Below are 21,452 nucleotides of genomic sequence, written 5' to 3'. Positions count from 1 at the left end.
AGTCATAATTACGAGAAAGTTTCTCATTATTATGATTTAAAGAATCTTTTTTTTTTATTCAACGGTTGTACTCAACGGTTTTTACAAATGGGCTTCCATATACAGTCCTATAGAATGGTGCATAAAACAAATTCATAAGGATTTTTTTAAAACTGTAACTTCCAGTAGTGGGCACTTATGGAGCGTAAGCAATGACGTACATATGAATGAATGAGATGGAGGGAAGTTAGTGAGGGAAGTGCATAAAAACAGAGATGGTCTTATTATTACAAGGGTCCGTGGCTCTACCATTGGAGAAAGCATAACGGCTAACTTGGATCACGTGTGCCTTGGTAACCAATCACATTACAGCCTTGACGTCATTGAATTTTGTTCAGAGTTATGCGACAGTCAGTCAGTCACTGTTTGCAGATACCATAGAAATGAATGAGAAGTGCCGTAAACTGTATCATACATGCATTTTGCATGGCCATGTTTGTTTTGGGACATTATCCTGATGGAAGATCCAACCACGGCCCATTATAAGATTTCTAGCAGAGGTAGTCAGGTTTAGATTTTTTTTATCTGTTGGTATTTGGTAGAATCGATGATACCATGTTTGTGCGACAGGCAATCACTGTTTGCAGAGACCATAGAAATGAATGAGAAGCGCTGTAGTGTAAACTGTATCATAACTGTTGCGCAAATGTCCATGAATTCTCTGATGACTTAGCCTAATTTTTTCGGTGTAAACTCTAAAAAAAGATAAATCCAAAATGAATGTCTAGGAGCAAACTTATTGAAGATTAGCTGATGGGCTGTCAATTAATTAAAGGCACACTATGCTGTTTCCGTTTTTCTCAAACAGCGACCCCTAGAGTCGCTGTGGAGTACTTGTATTTAATGTTACTGTCATAAATACCACTCATGCAGAGCCGTCTCTGCACTCTTCCGACCGCGCTTTCTTCGCTTCTTCGTCGACTCTGCCATGATTCACGTCTGAAATGCGTGCTAGTGTCTTCCATAGAGGCTGCTTCATATGTTGTTGATGTATGTGACATCGTGCTGTAAAGCAAGTCGTGATTCTCGCGAGATTTGTCGGGGCGCCACCTCTCAAACCCTGCTTTGCTATCGGGATGATTCGCCCTACTACGAGTTTGTTTACCATCAAAATGATTTCGAAGCTGTTATATTAAGGTACAAATCTTGCATAGTGTGCCTTTAAATGATTAGCTATTTCCTCTCAAAAGCAGTTTATTCAGAATAATAAAGCCACTCCATTGACATCCATTAACATCCTTCCCTGCGTACTGCAGCGTTAGCAGGCGTTACGATTTATTTGGCTAAGGTTGCAGGCTTGCCTTCAAATGGCTTTGATTAAGATAATCTGTATTTAAACGCAGACCAGAGCAGTTTTTGTGGCTCATCACAACCCAGCTGTTACCACAGACAAATACTGTCATTAATCCACGTCATGTCATTAATTTGCACAGTTTTATTCATTTGACAGCTTTAGATTTACCAACATATTTTTCAGCTATTTAAAAACTTGTGCATGTGTCCATGAGCAGTGAAGACGGCTAAAATTGCATGATCAAAACGATCTCTTTGTCTACCCACCCACAGCCCAGCCTCCTTATCCCCTGACTGCAGAGACCCACTCCTCCAACAGTGAAGTAATTAGAAAGGAGGCTTGTCTCACATTAGCATAATTAATAAGAATAACATACCCGGCCTTAACAGTCACAACACTGACTGTATGGTGATTATTAATTCTTGGTTATGCTGGAACAGACAGTCCATCATCAACATGTGGAACTGGCAGGAAATTAAAGTTAAATCCTGGTGCCCTTTAAATGCAAAAGAGATTAGCATGACATGATTTGCATACTGCATTTCAGGATATGTTTCACGGATAGAAAAAAGAAAAGAAAATAAGACGTGTATGTATGCACTGATCAGCCACAACATTAAAACCACTGACAGGTGAAGTGAATATCAGTGATTACATTGTTACAATGGTGCTTGTCATATATTTGGCAGCAAATGAACAGTCAGTTCTTGGATTTCATGTGTTAGGCCAAATAGTGATGCTAGATAACTGGGTATTGTGGGGTGTTCTCAGTATCCACTGCAGTGGTTAGTACCTAACAAAAGTGGTGCAAGGAAGGACAATTGTTGAACCAGCGTCAGGGTCATGGGCTCCCAAGGCTCATTGATGCATGTGTGCAGCAAAGGCTAAGCCCTTCTGGTCCGATCACACAGAAGATCTACCACTCAGTACAGTAGCTAGCTACTAGCTCAAATTGCTGAAAAACTGAATTCTGCCACGATAGAATCTCTCCAGATCCTTCAAATTCCCTGGTCCATGTTGGAGCACTCGTCAGTTCACCATACTAATTTTATTTAGGGTTTAGGTCAGGGGACTGGGATGGCCATATTTGTTTTGGGTCGTTGTCCTGATAGAAGATCCAACCACGGCCCACTAAAAGAACTCTAGCAGAGGCAGTCAGGTTTTGATTTTTATTTTATCTGTTGGTATTTGATAGAATCCATGGTGCCATGTATCTGAACAAAATGTCCAGGGCCCGGTTTCCCAAAGCGTTCTTATCTCTAAGTAGTTCTTAACCTATTCCTTAACCTCTCTCTTAACCTTATGGGACGGTTCCCGAAACGTTCGTTCGCTAAGTATATCTTTTGTAAGTCACACTTTCGTAAGGTTGGTCTGGACCACTCTTAGCTTTACCTTATCACTGTTGCAGGTCTATATGAATATAATTCTGAAGTTTTAATACACCCAGACAGTATTAAATTAGGCTAATTCAAGTGTTTTCATGCAAAGAATAAAATTGTCATTACACTGATTGTTGTTAGATTTTTAATTATATTATTATACAATATTATTAATTTAATTAAAACGCTCTTTTAAAGGCCAGTGAAAGCATAGGCTACTGTCAGTTAAGTCCTATTCGGACGCTAATATTGTTTCTCATGGGCTCGTCCGGTATTTTAAACATTTACAGGGGTAAGTCGGTGATTTTAGTGCCGTCCGAATCCATAATATCTGTGTTTTTCTCACCCAACCCGCGTAAAAATCCCTGGCCAAATTAGTACCTTCTGTTTTTTGACAAACAGGTCGTGTGGTAATTTAATTGCCGTCTGAATCCACATCTCTGAGTTTACAAGAGATTCAAAATTCACGGTTTAAATCCTTTTTGATCACTGCCGAGCACCGTACGCAAGATGTAAACTTTTATTACTGAAATGCTGGAAAGTATTTACAAGAACAATATTTCATCGCAGCTCCACCTCAGCGAACAAAAATGGGAAAGAGAAGAAGGCACGTACATTTTTGAAAAGGTTATTGTGGCAGCAATATATGTTACAATTTTAAAATATGTAGGCTAGGCTATTATAGGCTATTATAGTTTGGATTATTTTTTATAATATCCAATAATCACAATAAATTGCAATTTCAACTATTTCTGAAGTGCTTCATTTATAAAGATCACCGCTTTCTCACATAAACAGCCCCTGCACGAGAGAATAATTGATTCTCGAGCCATCGATATCAAACAATTCAGCACCATCGCCACGGACAGCGCCGGGTAACGTCGCACGTATAAGAAGGTATATCTTAAGCAGCTTCCTAAGGTATGGTTCGGGGAACACACTTAGGAACATAAACACCTTTGGTAAGATATATCTTTCGAGCTCTCTTAGCGCGCTAAGAGTGAGCGTTATCGGGAAACCGGGCCCAGGACCTCAGGCCTACAACATTAAAGAATCAGCAGTATATTTAACCGTGTATTAAGCCAAAAAGCTTCTTTGTTTTCCTTTTTTTCATCTGATTCTGACCATAGAACCTGGTCCCATTTGAAGTTCCAGTAGTGTTTGGCTGAATATAATTGTTTGTGGATGAGAGCACGTGATTTATTTTCTTGAAACACCCTTTTTTTAAGGCTTTCTGAGCCCAAGACTCAACTTACAGTCTTTTGCCACTCAAACTATCTAAAATAACTAATCTCTGCACCGCACATTAACACAAGATAGACACATGCCCTCTTCCAGGTAGATTCATAACATCTCCAGTTGATTGGAACTTCCAAATGATTGCCCTGATGGTGGAAATGGGAATTAAGAATTTTACTTCAATGAAAGGATAGATTTTTATGAATTTTAGTGAATGAAAAATCAAAAGGATAAACAATGCACATTTATTTTCACAGCCACCAATAATTCTGAACCGGACTGTATACCAACACATACAATGATTAAAATTTTTGGGTCCGGTTAGATTCTCCTAATGTTTTTGAAAGAAGTGTCTTATGTTCAACAAGGGTTCATTTATTTGATAAAAAAAACAGCAGAAAAACAGTAATTGTGATAAAATAAAAATTTTCATTTTAATATATTATAAAATGTATTTATTCCTGTGATGGCAAAGCTGTATTTTCAGCATCATTACTCCAGTCTTCAGCGTCATATGATCCTTCAGAAATCATTCTAATTTGCTGATTTGATGCTCAAGACACATTTATTGTTATTATCTTTATTGACAACAGTTGTTCTGCTTAATATTTTTGTGTAAACCGTGTTTAAAAAAAAAAAAAAATTAATAGAACAGCATTTGTTTGAATTTAAAATCTTTTTTTTTTCTAACAATATACGCCTTTACTGATGCTTTTGATCAAATTAATGCATCCTTGCTGAATAAAAGTATTAATTTAGTTTAAAACGGGTTTACTGACCGCAAACGTTTCATACAAATATTTGATGTGCAGAGTAATTCTGATATAGCATTGGGCATTGGATTAAACATAATTTATATTCTCTGCTTTACATATCTACTTTTTTTTCACTCTTGGCTGTTTGATTGACAGAATCTATTTCTCTCTGAAAGACTATACTTTGAAAGACTTTGTGGACTTCTTAGGTAGAAGTAAGGCTGCACAGCAAGAGAAGTCATGCAGCGTCTGAATGCCTCTTCTTTTGTCTGGGGGGGAGACTGGCTGCTACCACCTCACAGACACTTTTTTATTTATTTATTTGCTGAATCGTTTGGAAGTAACTGTGCTGGCTGAGAGAATGGAATGTCCTTGGTGTTGCCTAACAACCAAGTTCCTGTCAGAGGAGGTGGAGATGTGGCTTGCACTAATTGAATTTCATCTCTTTCAAACGTATTGGCCCTTAGACATTATTAAAAGTGCTGCATTTCTTTGTCTAGGTGAAAACAAAACATGAACATGACGCTTGCCTCTGTCAAGGTTATTCAGTTCATTCCAGACCCTGTCATTTGTGATTTGTTGAAGTGGATAACTGATGTTTCATATTTCAGACACTGATATAACTTCAGCAATGAAGATGTTGCTTTTCATTGACTTACAGTAAAGCACTCAGGTTATGACCTGCGATGTCGCAGAGAGGAGGAATCTTTGTTAGATGTACAATGCACTATCGTCATAGCTGACTCATAATTATACATCATGTAAGTCATGATGACACAGATATGCTAAGATTAATATGGCAAAGTTATATTGTTTGTTTTACAAAACCATGAAATCAAAATCGACCCCTTTTACTTTCTAAGTGCGCAATTATGTTCTGATTGGAAATTATTTATCGGCCTATGTTATTCCAAAGAAATAGATTTTGTTATCTTTAATAAATACTAGATATGCATCAGTCTGTATATATGCAATACTAGATATGCATATATACAGACAACTAAACAAAATATTTACTAAAGGCTCTGAAAAATGTTAATTGCTGCAGTCTATTTGAAATGTTTAATGAATATGAATGAATTATTTAAAAAAATGGTTTGAATGAATGATTCATTGACTCACTCATAAATACTCCTTGTTTCATTACTGGAAACTATTAACAAATATCTTGAATGATTCAATAACAAATACATTTTATAACAGTCACTTGTTGCCACCTGGTGGCAACAAGTGTTATAACAAGTGTAAATAATGATGTAATGATACAATAATTATTTGAAGCGCCATGTTACTTTCAAAAGGTGATTGACTCTATTTTGTTTGCTTCTGTAGACACCAGTATTCATATCCAAACTATAAACTTTTATCCCAGATCTTCTGTGATAATATGAATATTCGTAACAGAAATAATGATACTGTGTGGTTAAAGACTGTTAAGCTGTTTCATACTTATACGACAACTGCTCTCTCTGGGTTAGCGGCAGCACCAACGCAGAGCTGAATGTTCTGCCGTGATTTTGTCAAAGTTTTAATAGACACGGGCGATCGTTATCTTTTAGGAATGAGATTGCATGGGTGTTTGAATTGTGATCACAGTCTTTTAACAATTTATCGTGCAGCTCTAATAAGAACACACAATATCTTTCCCTTTCCATTGACTTCACTTTGGCCATGCAGGCTATTGATTAAAGTTAACAAGTAGCCGAATAGATATCTAAAGGGGACCTATATTGCCCCTTTTTACAAGATGTAAAATAAGTCTATGAGTGTACATGTGAAGTTTTAGCTCAAAACACCCACAGATAATTTTTTATAGCATGCCAATGCAAATGAGCTGGTGCTCCCTGCCCCCTTTCAAGAAGAGGGTGGAGATTCAAGAGATATGATAATCTATAAATCGCTGTAGAGGGGCTCATGTGGGAACTGTTGTAAGATGTCAACAGAGCCAGAGAATATATGCTGCATGGAGATAGAACAGGTTTAGTTTAGTTTAATTATGGTTATTACACGCTCTGTGGAATACTTGATTCTGATTGGTCAATCGCGCCATCCAGCGATATGTTATTCCCAGATAACAACCGCTCAAAACAGATAACGCAGGCTCATCCGGGTTACTGAAGTCAGCAGCGCTATACTCTTGCTAGGAACATTTTTCTTCATGGAAGTTTTGCTTTTGGTGAGCTAATAAAATATTAAAACTCAGTCGAATCAATATTTTGTGTACAGTTATTTAATTATGCCATCCAGTATCGTGGACTCACTCTCTCTTGTTTTATACAAACGCAGCTGCTGCCATTTTGTGACTTGTTTTGTACACTGTTGGATTATAGGATAACAAACAGGTACGATTTTAGTTTAATTTGAAATCAATATTTCTTATCCCCATATTTATGTGGCGAAATTCTGTTTAATAAGTGGCATGATACCGTATCCCTTAAATGTCCCTCTAGTTTGAACTTGCCGCGGCAGCAACTGCTCTCTCCACGGAAGCTTTACGTTTAAAGAGCTAATAAAATATTTAGACTCAGATCAATATTTTGTCTAATTATTTTCTTACGTGGCTAGTAGCCATGTAATAAGTAGGATAATCCGCTTCGCATCGGGGTCCTCATCACCCTGTCGGGGTTTATTTTCAGATAACAACCGGCTGGATGTACATTATCTCTTACTTATAACTTATGTTGTAATCTTGCTTTTTATTGCTATTGCATTTGTGTTACATACTGTATTGCAATAATGCGACAGCTTGAGCAGACTCCCAAATGCATGATTGACCATCCTGCACTGGAGCCCATTTGTTTAACCGTGTATTCTCTTCAGAACGCATGTAACATTTAACGAGCTGACTATGGTCCCTTGCAGCTACGTGGAATTGTGCAGTAATTGTTTCTGAATACTGAATGAAATTTTGATCTTTCAGAATCAACCTTTTTGAAAATCCAGTGTTGAAAAGACCCTCGTTTGTGAAGCAGTCCGGTGCAAAATGATTGGTGCAAACATATAAGACTTTAGTGATTTTTTATTTTTTTTGACATTTCCTTTGAAAATTAAATTTAATCACAATGTCTTCAGTGACTCAGATGGCGGGAGTCTGTGGAGACTCTGATGTGCATTGGTACATCCCAAAACACAACACTTGTAATGCCTCTTTGGCGCAGATATTGTTGTACAATTCCAGCTGCTATAGTGAGGATACAGAAATGGCGGACTGTGTCTATGCTAATAGGGCAGATCGTCACCGGCGGTGGGCGGGGCTTCTCCCTACAATGACATCATTCATTGTAGGGGGGAATCTGAATCGGCCCTTTGAAAAGACTGCTTTTGATTTATGGGAATTATAAAAAAAAAATGAGTGAGTGGATTTTTACCATTATAGGCTGGTTGTTCTCAGACAGTGCAGACACACTTTGGTGTTCAAACACTTTATAAAAGTGAATTTTGCATAATAAGTATTGTTCTTTAAGCATTGTTTGAGCAAACATTCCTTTGATCAGGCTTCATTTCTGGTATATCATGCCCACTATTCACCATTCCATCAATTCCCACACTACTTTATTTGTTATTAAATGTCCTGTTTCACTTGGAAATGCGTTGTGAATTTCGAAAATTGACTTTGAAATGAATAGCACTGCTGATCTGGAAAAGAACTGATGGTCTGGCATTTAATAAGCTACCAAGAACTTCATTCAGTTTTCCTTAGAGACAATGTGCCTTGTTTTGTATTCACAGCTAGGCAAATCACTGATGACTTAAAGCAATGTAATATGCTGAGGGATTGTTGCTTGTCTGTGATCTAGACATCGACTCACTGTCTGCATTTTTACTGAAGAGAGAGCAGGAGAGTGTTTGGCTCGGTGTTTGTTCAGATCTAGAGGGGGAGTTCACACTTGGTGAATGTGACATAAATAAACTGGCACGATTTGATGAACATAAGGTGTAAAGACATTTCAACCAATCATGTCTGGACGTGTTGGAAAACATTTTTCTCATAAATGCATAATTCTGCATAGAAACATAGCAGTACATAGATTATATCAAGCAGCTGACATTTCAATATTGGATTAGCTGCCTGTGACAGTTCTTCAATCCAATAAGCAAAATGAACGCTGCCATAAATAATAAGAGTAGCAAGTTATCAACTTCACATTTACTATTAACATTCCTTCTTGCTATATGTGCATAAATACTACAGGCTTTCTTTGCTTTAAACCAGAGGTTATAAATCTTTTCTGACCCTATAGACCAGAGGTGGACAAACTTTTTAGACCAGAGGGCCACATCAAGTTTTGCCAACCAAATGAGCATACTAAATCCATGATAAAATAACTTTTATTTACACTGGAGGTATGCATGGAAAATATATTATCTGACAGATATACGTGTCAGATTTAACAACAGTTCTTATTTAATATCTATTATTGAGTCAAATTTACAACAGATATAATCTCATGTGCACTGCTATTACTATTTACATATCAATCATCATAAAACTATGTCTGATTAAAACTGAGGAAGAACCTTAGTACTTTCCAAGACATGGTTATTAAAGTGTTAATGTGAGTAATGAGCCTGGTCCCCTCTCCTTGCAAGGGTGTCAAAGTCTGGAGTGATCTTTGATGTAGAGATCCCCAGGATAGCTGACAAGTGGCTATTTTAAATTTGATGTACGGTGGGATTTGTTGTAGTTCATGACTGAGAAGGTTCACACACATATGTGGATCCAATACTTTCTCAGCATATTAGACATACCGCCTTCTGTCTGATACTAGGGAAGAAGTAGCCTATGTTGCTGTTCATTCTTCGTTGAAAACGCCACATTCAGAGTCCACTTTTCTTTTTTTTGCCACACTCATTTTCACTCAATTTTGAGCGGTACGGTCCCATATGGGATTTTTATTTCTGTGCCCCTGAGAGAACGGTCTCCCATATGGGATTTAAAATGTACAGTGACGTGACATAACTACTAGACTCAAACTCGGCGCTCAGACGGACGCGCTCAGCGCTTGTCATAAGCCTTTATCACAACTATTTGCAGTGTTTTCAAACACGTTTCATTTAGGTTTCAGTCTTTTAAATACACACAAGCACTAGTAAAACAATACATTTGGACTTTGTAAAATACACACTGATGTCTATGGAAGCAGCAATAGCAATGTATAATTTGCTGATGTGTTTTATTCATATCAGATACACATAAGTAATTATAAAGTTTACTCTATTCTTCTCCTAGTTCACCAGCCACTTACATGTATTTCGGGAGAAACTGATGAATTTTCGTATTGTAAATTCGACAGACAGGTCAGTTAGAATATTTGAAACTGACGCGTGAAAGGGTTTAATACATAGACATAATAGAGTCACGCCTGGGAACATAATCCCCGAAAAGTGGGAAAAACGGGGACATTTCCAGTTTGACTATCAATCTGATTGAAAAACCTAATGTTGTGTCTTCAAAAACAAAACGGGGACAGAGGTAGTTTGTTTCTGTATTTAGCCAGGGACAGGCAGCCAAAAACGGGGACTGTCCCCTGAAACCGGGGACATCTGGTCACCCTATTATATGTGATGTAGCCTAGGTTATGATAGGTGTTTTGCAAATCACACACTTAAAATATGACAGAGAAGCAGAAACAGATAGTGGCAGTAAAGTCAGATATTTTAATAAGTTGAAGAAACAATATATGATTATATTATTATTACTTTTGTTAGGGTGAATTACATGTGAATTACATGTGAATAATTCACAGTGTTGGGCAAGCTACTTGAAAATGTAATACTTGAGCTAAGCTATCAGTTACTCTGCTGTGAATAAAGCTTCACTACACAAAAGCTACCACCCAGTCAAATGTAGCAAGCTAAGTAACACAAACACAACAGTAGGCTAGTTCACTACATAGGAAGCTACTTTAAGTTGCACTAATTTCACATGACAAGAAAAGTGTAGCTTGTGTGGCACAAGCTACTTGATAAATAAAGGAGTTAAGCTACTGAAAAGTTACTTGATTCAGGAAATAGTGAAGCTACCACCAAAATACTAAGTTACTAGCTAAGCTACAAGAAGCGACTGCCCAACACTGATAATACAGTCTGTGCCACTTGTGTAAAATTCGCTGGTCAATGTTATACCAGTAATATTTGTTTTATTTCTACAATAGCATTCTTGTGTCAGTTGTAATCTAAGTCAGTGTTATGGAATATGACTTATCAAGTCTCAGTTCATAGCTGGGTGAACACCGGCCGGTGCAGTAAACGTAGCCTAGCTAGCTGGCTACGATTTCAGTACAGTAATATCAAAGATCCTTGCTCCTTCTCAACTCTCTGGTAATATTCTATTTACAAAATACAACCAATACAACCAAAATACAATCCCCGAGCCCTGTTTGCGATGGTCCGCCAAATTGAGCAGGAATATGCTGCACAGTGCTCGGCATCTTGTTTCTTCTGCTGTATGACCGGTTAAAGATGGCGGCCACATTTCTTGCGCCCAGTGGCCAATAGGGCGTCTACTCTCTATTATGTCTATGGTTAAAGTGACCGAGTGCATTCTAATAATTCTACAGTAGTACAGGCCCGTCTTCGCTTGTATTGCATCAAATTAGTAATTCTGAACCAAAAGTGTTACTCAAGTGTAATATATTTTTAAAACTCCCTCACGGGCCAGATGAAAGTTTTCGGCGGGCCATAGTTTGCCCCCCTCTGCTACAGACTCACAGCTAAAACAGGGACCCCTTTATATGAAAATGGCAGATTAGTAAAGTTTCATTTAACATTTTTATTAATGAATATTATACTGTAATTAGTTCTGGTCCTCAAATTTGATTGGTTGAATGATGTTCCGAAAGTGCTCGTATGGTCCCCCAGCACTAGGTATTTTCACAGTTTGTATCACTGCTTATCTGTGTTTTGCGCATTTCCAGATTGGCTTTGCATTAGTGGTGGGGATTTTCTGGTGACTCTTTCTGCATGTAACAGTGATACACAACACCAGTACGTGGCAATTCTCCTTATGATTGAACCATTCCTTCAACCAATTCGTTCAAAACACTTAATCATTGAGGACTGTCACTACTAGCCTATGTGTTGCTCGCAGATGCAGCAATTGATTCTTTGACTTTGTTTGGAAATATTTTCATTGTCGGATTGAAATGTAGACAAGGATATTAGAAATGTTGTGTCTAAAATTAAATGTTTAAAATATTATTACATTATGCTGTTGACTGATTATAATGTTGACTTGACCTAAAGTGCTTGACATTAGACATTTTCTGTCCCCAGATTTAAATTAAAATTGAGACTAAAGCTGCACCGATGGAACAGAGTGACTGGATCTAAAACCTTCAGATAACACGCAGATTATATCCATATGCAAGTTACTGTACCGCGTTCAGCGCAGAGCTGTTCTCTTGACTTGTATTACGTTACTGGAAGTTATCCAGTCTGGTTCCGTTCACATAGCAGGGCTTCACTGAAAATGCGGGTGTGAGTTTGTTTCTAGAATGTTGTTGTCACTGCTGCAAACTCCCATATATAAAAATAATTATTTGATAAATAACATTTTTGTGCAGCCAGTAGGCCCCTCCCCTGCTTGCAAAAAGAGAATGCGACAGAGCTCGTAAAAAAATGAGAATCAACATTGGCTTGGCTTTTTGGAGATGGCGAGTACAACTTTGAAATGTTGTAAAAGCAATGCGGAGATGGCATTTTAATTACTCAACAGGTAAGTACAGTATTTTATTGAACAGATAAATTGCCATATGTAGCTCTCTAACAGAGTTCATTGTAAAGCATTATCTATTTTCAAGGGTCCTGTGCTGAAATTCTTTCCGTTCTGAAAATGCTGAAATGAGATCCTTTCCATCTAAACTGGTTATATCTCTTAAGCGTAGTAGTAGGCCTAAATGTTTTATGAACAGTAGGAAAATATCTCTCTCTTTTTAGTTATTGGGAAGAACCATATTCATCCACACAGCCATGCATAACCGAAGCACAACCACAACAATGTTCTTCCGCAAAATACATGCAGTTTTTTAACCACTAGAAGGTCAAAAGTTACATTGTGTACCTTTAACTTGCTCGACTGGGTAAGTAGCTTGATTAAAACGTCAATAACAAAAATGAAACAATGGAGGCACTGAAACTTCAGCCACCAAAAATTGTCAGGCGAGAATGATGCTGATTGTTGCATTCAATGTAAACGAAGGTTGATAATGGATGATTAATTGTTTTCAGTCATGTGACTCTTTGCCTGGAGGGCAAAACATCCTTAGAACTGCGGTACAGGACTGTCCTACCTTTCCTACCCGTTTCAATATCCTGGTTGATGAGTGATGATCTTTCAGTGCTGTTTCAGCTGTGCGCTCCTAATCTATGGCACATGGATAATCAAGACCTGTCAATCTGAGCAAACCAATCCAAGCGCTCCAGCTGTAAAACAGTGTCCGATTGGTCTCTACACATCATCCCTACCCACTATACCCACCCACCACACCCGAAATTCAGTTTCCATTGGTTGAACTTACTTTGTTGGAAAACACTGCATCATGATTGCAATGCGTTTGGATCCGAGCAACAGCAGCCTAATATTCCTGCTCTCTGTGTTTTTTATGTTAATCAGACAACAAAAGACAAGGAAATCACTCACTGCTCTTGATTGTGTAGCTTTTGTATCTTTTAATAAGGATTAATGTTTAATTTATAGTCAATTATGCAATGTTATTTTACATTTGATTACTTTATTCAGTTTCTGTACCTGAAAACTAATGTTAGACCTACCTAAAAAACCTGAAAAGCACTGTTTATTTTATTAGTATCTTTGCTCTATTGTATTTATTTGGGCTGTTGCTTGCAGATAAATTATTTGTTCTTATTTCCCTTGTTTTTATTTGACAGTAGTCTTTTTTTCCCTGAACATAGCACGAACCGAACCGTAAACCTAAAACCGTGATACAAACTGAACCGTGAGCAATTTGAACCGTTGCACCCCAATCTGTACTAGGATTTTAAAGATCAAAATTTTCATGTAAAGCTATTCTTTTTTCACACTATGGAAATAGAACACTTCTAATATGTCAGCAAAATTAAGAGCACTTGTTAAGTGATGGTCATATCCCTATATTCATTGTAAAGCCAAGCTTCTAATCTTTAAAACGACGGCTATTTTTATATTTTATAATTATATTTTGTGTCGGCTAAGCAAGTGGTTAAGTAATGTGAAAACGTATAGCGCCCCCCCCGCTTCGGATTTAAGAGGTTATGATTAATGGTTAATTGATTAATTAAACAATCGATTATGGGGATTTATGTAAATTGACATCACTAATGTGATCAAACTTTTAAAATATAAAGGTTTTGTGCACCTGCTGCAGTATTTCAATCATTAAAATGGCATGACATTCTAAAATGCTGTACCTTAATGTATTACGACAGTGATATTCGATCAAATTCGTTAGACTTAGGAGGCAAAATGACGTAACAAAGCATTAATTTATTAACAGCCCAGAAAGCAAGTATTGTGTTATAAAGTTCTTTGGCATAGGCCCAATCCGTAGCTCACAATCCGAGGGTACGGAATCTGCATTTCCTGCCTGAAGACGAAGGTGGGGCGCAGCCGGCCCTCCTGGGAGGTATGGGCAGGAACCATCCTGGTGGTGGTGGGGAGGATGGAGGTGAATGTTGGCGTCAGCATCTGCAAATTCAAACATGTGTAAGTACCGATCTTTTATACTACAAGAATTAGAACACGATTGGTTAGATGTGAAGGTAATAAGTGACGTAACAATTGAGTCTTCCTGTCAGAACTTACACTAAAGCTTTCATTTTCATGTTTAGAAGTATCAGTGCATTTTTTTCCAACATTTTATACTTGCAATTTAAAATTGTTTAAACAATCTCATAACATACTTTATGCAGTTGTAATTTTGCAGTGTAAATGCATGCCACATATGAGCTTTATCAAACAGTCTGTGTAAATACATATAAATGCCATTTCAGATACAGCTTCAGTGTTTACTCTGCAGTGGAACAATTGATTTAGCAATTGAACAATTTCATCTTATTTTAATTAACATATTTCCACTCGTTTTCATACTCAGAGAGAGATTTACATTTGGTTTTAATCTCTAAGTAATTAAGTCAACCACAGAAGAGTTTTTTTCTCTCTTAAAATCTATAAAGCAAATTAACCACATTTATACATACAGCGGGGGAAATAAGTATTGAACACGTCATCATTTTTCTCAGTAAATATATTTTCAAAGGTGCTATTGACATGAAATTTTCACCAGATGTTGGTAACAACCCAAGTAAGCCATACATACAAAGAAACAAACAAAAATAAGTTCAGAAATTAAGTTATGTGTAATAATGTGAAATGACACAGGGAAAAAGTATTGAACACATGAAGAAAGGGAGGCGCAAAAAGCCATGGAAAGCCAAGACAACTGCTGAAAACTTACAGTAATTAAAAAGCAATCCAGCCCCCTGTCAGTGGAAATTAATAACAGCTGGTTCAGTCCCAAATGATGGCCTACAAAAAGGTCTCATTGCCAAGGTGTCACACAAGACACATCTCATGATGGGTAAAAGCAAAGAGCTGTCTCAAGACCTTCGCAACCTAATTGTTGCAAAACATAATGATGGCATTGGTTATAGGCGCCATTCTAAGCTTCTGAATGGTCCAGTGAGCACTTTTGGGGCCATAATACGGAAGTGGAAAGACAATAATTTCACCATAAATTTGCCTCGACCAGTGCTCCTCGCAAGATTTCTGATAGGGGAGTGAAAAGAATAATCAGAAGAGTTGTCCAAGAGCCAAGGATCACTTGTGGAGAGCTTCAAAAAGACCTGCAGATAGCAGGTACTGTTGTCTCAAAGAAAACAGTAAGTAATGCACTCCACCGCCATGGCCTGTATGCACGCTCACCACGCAAGACTTACTGAAAAAAAAGCATGTTGAAGCTCATTTAAAGTTTGCTGCACAACATTTGGAAAAGCCAGTGTACTGGGAGAATATAGTGTGGTCACATGAGAGCAAAATTGAACTGTTTGGATGCCATAATACACACCATATTTGGAGGAGAAATGGCAGTGCACATTACCCTAAAAACACCATACAACTTGGTGTTGGCTCTTGGACAACTCTTCTGATTATTCTTTTCACTCCTCTATCAGAAATCTTGCGAGGAGCACTGGTCGAGGCACATTTATGGTGAAATTATTGTCTTTCTACTTCCGTATTATGGCCACAAAAGTGCTCACTGGACCATTCAGAAGCTTAGAATGGCGCCTATAACCAATGCCATCATTATGTTTTGCAACAATTAGGTTGCGAAGGTCTTGAGACAGCTCTTTGCTTTTACCCATCATGAGATGTGTCTTGTGTGACACCTTGGCAATGAGACCTTTTTGTAGGCCATCATTTGGGACTGAACCAGCTGTTATTAATTTCCACTGACAGGGGGCTGGATTGCTTTTTAATTACTGTAAGTTTTCAGCAGTTGTCTTGGCTTTCCATGCCTTTTTGCGCCTCCCTTTCTTCATGTGTTCAATACTTTTTCCCTGTGTCATTTCACATTATTACACATAACTTAAAGGTGCTCTAAGTAACTTTTTTACCTTAACTGAACAGCTTCGGAGTCATTGGAATGGTTATATTACTTATTTCGGGTTGAATGGTGGTCGTTGCGCACCCCCCTGGTGGTCGTTGCGCACCCCCCTGGTGCCCGTGAGCGGAAAATACGCACTTGCAACTTTGAGCCGAAATTTCTCTTTGATTATCAAGGACCCACTTTTATGACTATCTGCTGCAGTGAAGATACCCATTGTGTGTTTGTTTGCCACACCGATCATTGTACTCTCAATTAGCTGAACTTGTGGCTATTTGCATTCTCACTGACATATGGCAAAGCTGTGCATGATCAACAGGAGATGGCTTAGCATAGCAAATAATGAGATGTCACTTCTCAGCAGAATCAGGACACAGTGAAAAGTCCAGGCATTTTTTTTCTTGCTTGAATTTAAAGGACATAAGTGGCCAGGCTAGCATCGGGAGAACATAAATTATCTGGACATTGTGCGTCCAACAGTTGAGACTCTTGCACCATTGAGTTTGGATGGATAGCACCTTGCTATAATAGGTCCTATTACATATACTGGACTGGAGATGTCTTAAAATGGATTCTGGGAAAATCAATAAAGTTCAGATACTGCATCTAAAAATATCCAAGTACACTTTTATTCCTAGAAGGTATCTGGAATTTTGAGAATCAGAAATGTATTACACTTAAATATTATTTAGCTTGTGCTTAAAAGTATTCCCAATGATATTTCTGGGTTAATCAAGATTGTTTTTCCCCCCAAAGAATGTGACATATGGAGCCCTCATTAATAAATTTAATCTTGAGGAGACTGTGATCATAGATGGGGTCATGGGGGGCACCGATTCAATTAAAATCTTACTTGACATATGCAAAGTACATCTCCTTGTGCTCTTTGGCCATTGTACGACTAAAAATATAAGCAACATTGAAAGCCTCAGTGGGTGTTGGGTCAATGGAACCGGCTGTTCTCTTGTTAATGGAAGAGAAAGTGGCTCCAGTGGTGGTGACCAGATTCAGCAATATGTTTATCCTGTCATGGATTGAGAGGTAGAGAAAACACTATTTTGTGTCTTTTGTGGATGGTTTAGCACTTTACCTGCTTGCTAACTCTTGAAAAGGTGTTTTTACACAGTTTCACATCAGACAGCTCAGCTAATTAGCTTAAAACTAAAAAACAATTTAACATGCCCATTAGGACACAAGAAGATAATTAGCTCAGCATGTCTACACAATTAAATATATATATTTTTTATGAATATGTAAGGTTGAAGCCTTCCGATTTATAGCACTTCACCATGATATTGTGTATTGATCAGTGTCTCTGTTAAATGTTTTCTTTCATACAACAGGGACCTGTGGCTGTATATTAAGTAAGTTGTATTTTGGCATTTTGAACCGTTTCACTGGATCTGTTTCTATTTCCCCTTGACTTTGTGGATTTTCTTGCATGGCATTTCAAGCTTTATGTGGATTTGTTTCCATGGTATCAGGTAGCTCATGTGGAATTGTCTCAATGGCGTTCTGCAGCTTCGTGCTGCCTCATGTCTCTGCCATTTGATCGGTTCATGCGGATTTGTTTCCATGACATCTGGACATTCTCTCCAGATCCATAATTTCCGTGTGTGGAATAGATGCTAAGAACTTACTAATGAGTTATTTCTAGACCTGACCACATGTCTTTGCATTTAAATTCTACTCATTTTGTTTTTGTCTTCAGTATGAGTGTGTATATTTAGTGTTGGTTGTGGGTTTAGACATTAATTTGATGTTAATTTGACATGCACCAATTAGGCCTATCAAACGACAATATACATATTGCAATTCCTCTACTATTGTAATTGTATAAAATAGTACAAAGTTAAGTTGGAAAAATATAATGTGGTACAACCTCCAAAAAAAATATTTAAGAAATAATAATTCATAATATCAACATAGGCTCATTGGAAAAATGTGCTTTTATTTATGCAAAACTCCAAAAACAGACCTGTACATAAAATTCATTGCAGTTTCTAACTTAAGTGAACACTAGTGGCAGTAAAACTACAACTTTTATTCTAGTTCACACATTATGATTACAGAGGCAGATTATTAGACTTCTTATCATGCGGTTCCTTGCACAATACTATGTTATGACCTCAAAACACTTTTACCATAGTGCATGATTTGTAAACTAAAACATTTTGATATTTGCATCACGTAGCCAGCTCCGCATGGCTTTTCTGATGTGGTAGCTAAACTTACTCGGTAGCTCACCTGTTACAGTATTTCACTTGTGATGCGGCACACTCGTGTACAAGTCCTGTGAAACACAAGTCACGATAAAACATCTCCATTCCCTCCTTCGAGGAACGAGGGTTACGCCAGTAACCGAGATGTTCCCCATCTCTCAGTCACTACTATGTTATGTCGACTGACAAACGGGGTCTCTTTGGGAAGCGGCACGATCACTAACCTGTGTTACGAGTGTTGAAAAACAGATGCTGGCAGTTTTCCAACCAATGGGGTGGATGGGACAGGGCTTACCGTGGAGACCATGTTTTTTTTTTAACCATGACCAGTGTTGTTAACGCTGTGGAGAAGCGTACCAAGTCCAGATGGACAGGGACGCTATGGAGCCCACATCCTACCCATAGGGAGGAAACTTGTGGGGATACACATATGTGACCCTGGACCACAAAACCAGTCACGTGTAAATTTTTTTAAATTGAGATTTGTACATCATCTGAAAGCTGAATAAATAAGCTTTCCATTGATGTATGGTTTGTTAGGATATGACAATAGCCGCTTTTCGACCAAGTAGTTACAGGAACTTAGTTATAGGAACTGTCCACTTCTAAACAGTTCTATGAACTACTCTCCCCCAAACTCGGTTTTGCTGTTTGCGTTCGCACTGGCCAAGTGGCCATAGGAACTGGTAGGGGGGGTAAGGGAGTGACGCAAGCACGGCGACGCGTTTTATTTTGATGGAGCGACGGACCTTTATTTTGACGGCGCTGAGAACGCCAGAGCAAACAATGCTCGCATTCTCTGTGTTCATTAGTTAGCGATCTGTCTAACAGTACTGTTTAACATGTTATTAGATAGAATTGTTATAGAAAGTACACAGTATATGAAAAAAAATGTATTGGCCTATGCTGTGTGGTTGATGTCCAGTGTTGCTAGCTGAGCAGAAATACATAATCATGTTTGACTTGGTCCCCTCAAAGTTGCGTTGGATTTTCGCTTCAGCATAAAGGTTTAGAGGCCCGTCTATCACTGTTTTCCATGTTTGTATCTAGTTTCTGGAGTAAATATTTAGGCTATAATCTGTGTGTTTACATATAGCTGTTTTAAAAATGGCAGGTGCTGGTGTTTTGCGTGCGTTCGGTCATCAGCGTACACTAACGTCACGGGTAGTTCCTATAGTGCTGGTTTAGACCCTACTCTGAAGTAGGAGCTAAATTAGTTCCTCCAAATGGAGTTCCTAGAACTAAAGTCGTTCCTAGTCGGCGTGTTCGCACCGCAGGAACATACGGGTACTTTAGCCAATAATTCTAGGATAATAATTATATACGGTAATGCTTTGTACATGTTTCACATTCTTTTTGTGAGAAGAAAGCATTCCTAATACTGAAAGAGAACAACATGAGCTCAGTAATCTGATGACAGCTCATGACATGACAACAGTCAAGAAGTCTTTCAGACTTTCAGACTTAAATGTGCAATGTGTAAAATGTACAATTCAATATATTGATACACGTATTTTCTTTCTCAACTTTTTACATGAACTTAAGACATAACCGACTGTTTACTATGATATTAGCCATGGGCATTTTGACATAATTTTGTCTGTATTTGTCTGTTCAAGCACAAAAGAAGTGAAAGAGAACTCTGTGTGTGCGCTTTGGTTGTGTACGCACAGAAAACTTCTAACACGGCACTCGAGAACCAAAATAATTTCTCTTTTGCGACTTAAATTGGTTAAAAAACACACGCAAATGATAAAGTTTTGGGACAGTGACAGTACCGACTTTCACACTGGCCGTGGGCAGTCCTTATTGTTGAGCCCTGACCGGATGAGTTTAAACGTGAAAGCTTGGCGCCGGTAATGCATAGATGGACATTGTGTGAAGATGTGGAGTGTGTCGAAATATAGGTGAGTGGAAAAAAAATATATGTATCGAACATCTTTTGATTGATGTATCGATCCATATTGCTTCGCTTCGCTTCACTTCACTTCAGAAGGCCCCCTGGAGTCGTATGGATAATTTTTATGATGGATGGATGCGCTTTTTGGATGGGATTCAAAATCTAGGGTACCATTCACTCCCATTATAAAGGATCATTTTTTAACATAACTCTGATTGTGTTTGGCTGAAAGAAGAAAGTCATATACACTAAATTATGGGATAATTTTCATTTTTGGGTGAACTAACCCTTTAAGACATAACTGACTGTGTTAACATGAATATTCACCAAGACAGGCATTTTATCATAAATTTGTGTGTATTTGGCTACTTAAGCTGCGGAAGAGAACTGAAATCGGGATTACAGGCTGTCCGAGAGGTGGCTTCCTGTGTGCATGAGTAGGCCCTACTTCGCCCAGTAACATTAAACATGTCTGCGTCGACCAGAGACTTTTTCGTAATCTTTTGAAGTATCAAAATCATTCAGTTATTGTAAGATATTGCGTTATGTACATTTGTGTTATTTCAATAATTTCGATATATATTGTGCAGCCCTATTATGTATCATGCGAAAAACAATTAAATCATGGATGTGTAAAATATTTATCAAACTTCAAAGCGACAAGGGTGATAGAAAAGAAAAGCCATCTCTTAAACACCGCAATATGCAATCTCATTTTTGCATTTTTAAAGCTTAACATAAAACATGAATCCCTGCCAGGCAGATTTGTTATTCAGAGTGAACCTTAAGGAGTTGGTTCAGCTTTAGGATCCTGTGTGTAGTGCTAGAGGGGAAACGACTAAATCTTTAATAGAAACTCTGTGACATCAAAGCCAGAAAGTTGTGTAACGTATGGGCCAGTTAGCAGCTGGCATAATGGTTCATGCTTAAATGGGACTTCCTTGCTCCCACCTCCACAGAGGTTTGAACTAAGGGCAAAGAATGCCCTTATTAGTTGGACGGCTGGAGATCTAAGCACTTA

Source organism: Abramis brama (assembly GCF_963993115.1).
Source record: "Abramis brama genome assembly, chromosome: 7".
NCBI lineage: Eukaryota > Metazoa > Chordata > Actinopteri > Cypriniformes > Leuciscidae > Abramis > Abramis brama.
This window is presented reverse-complemented; position numbering follows the sequence as displayed.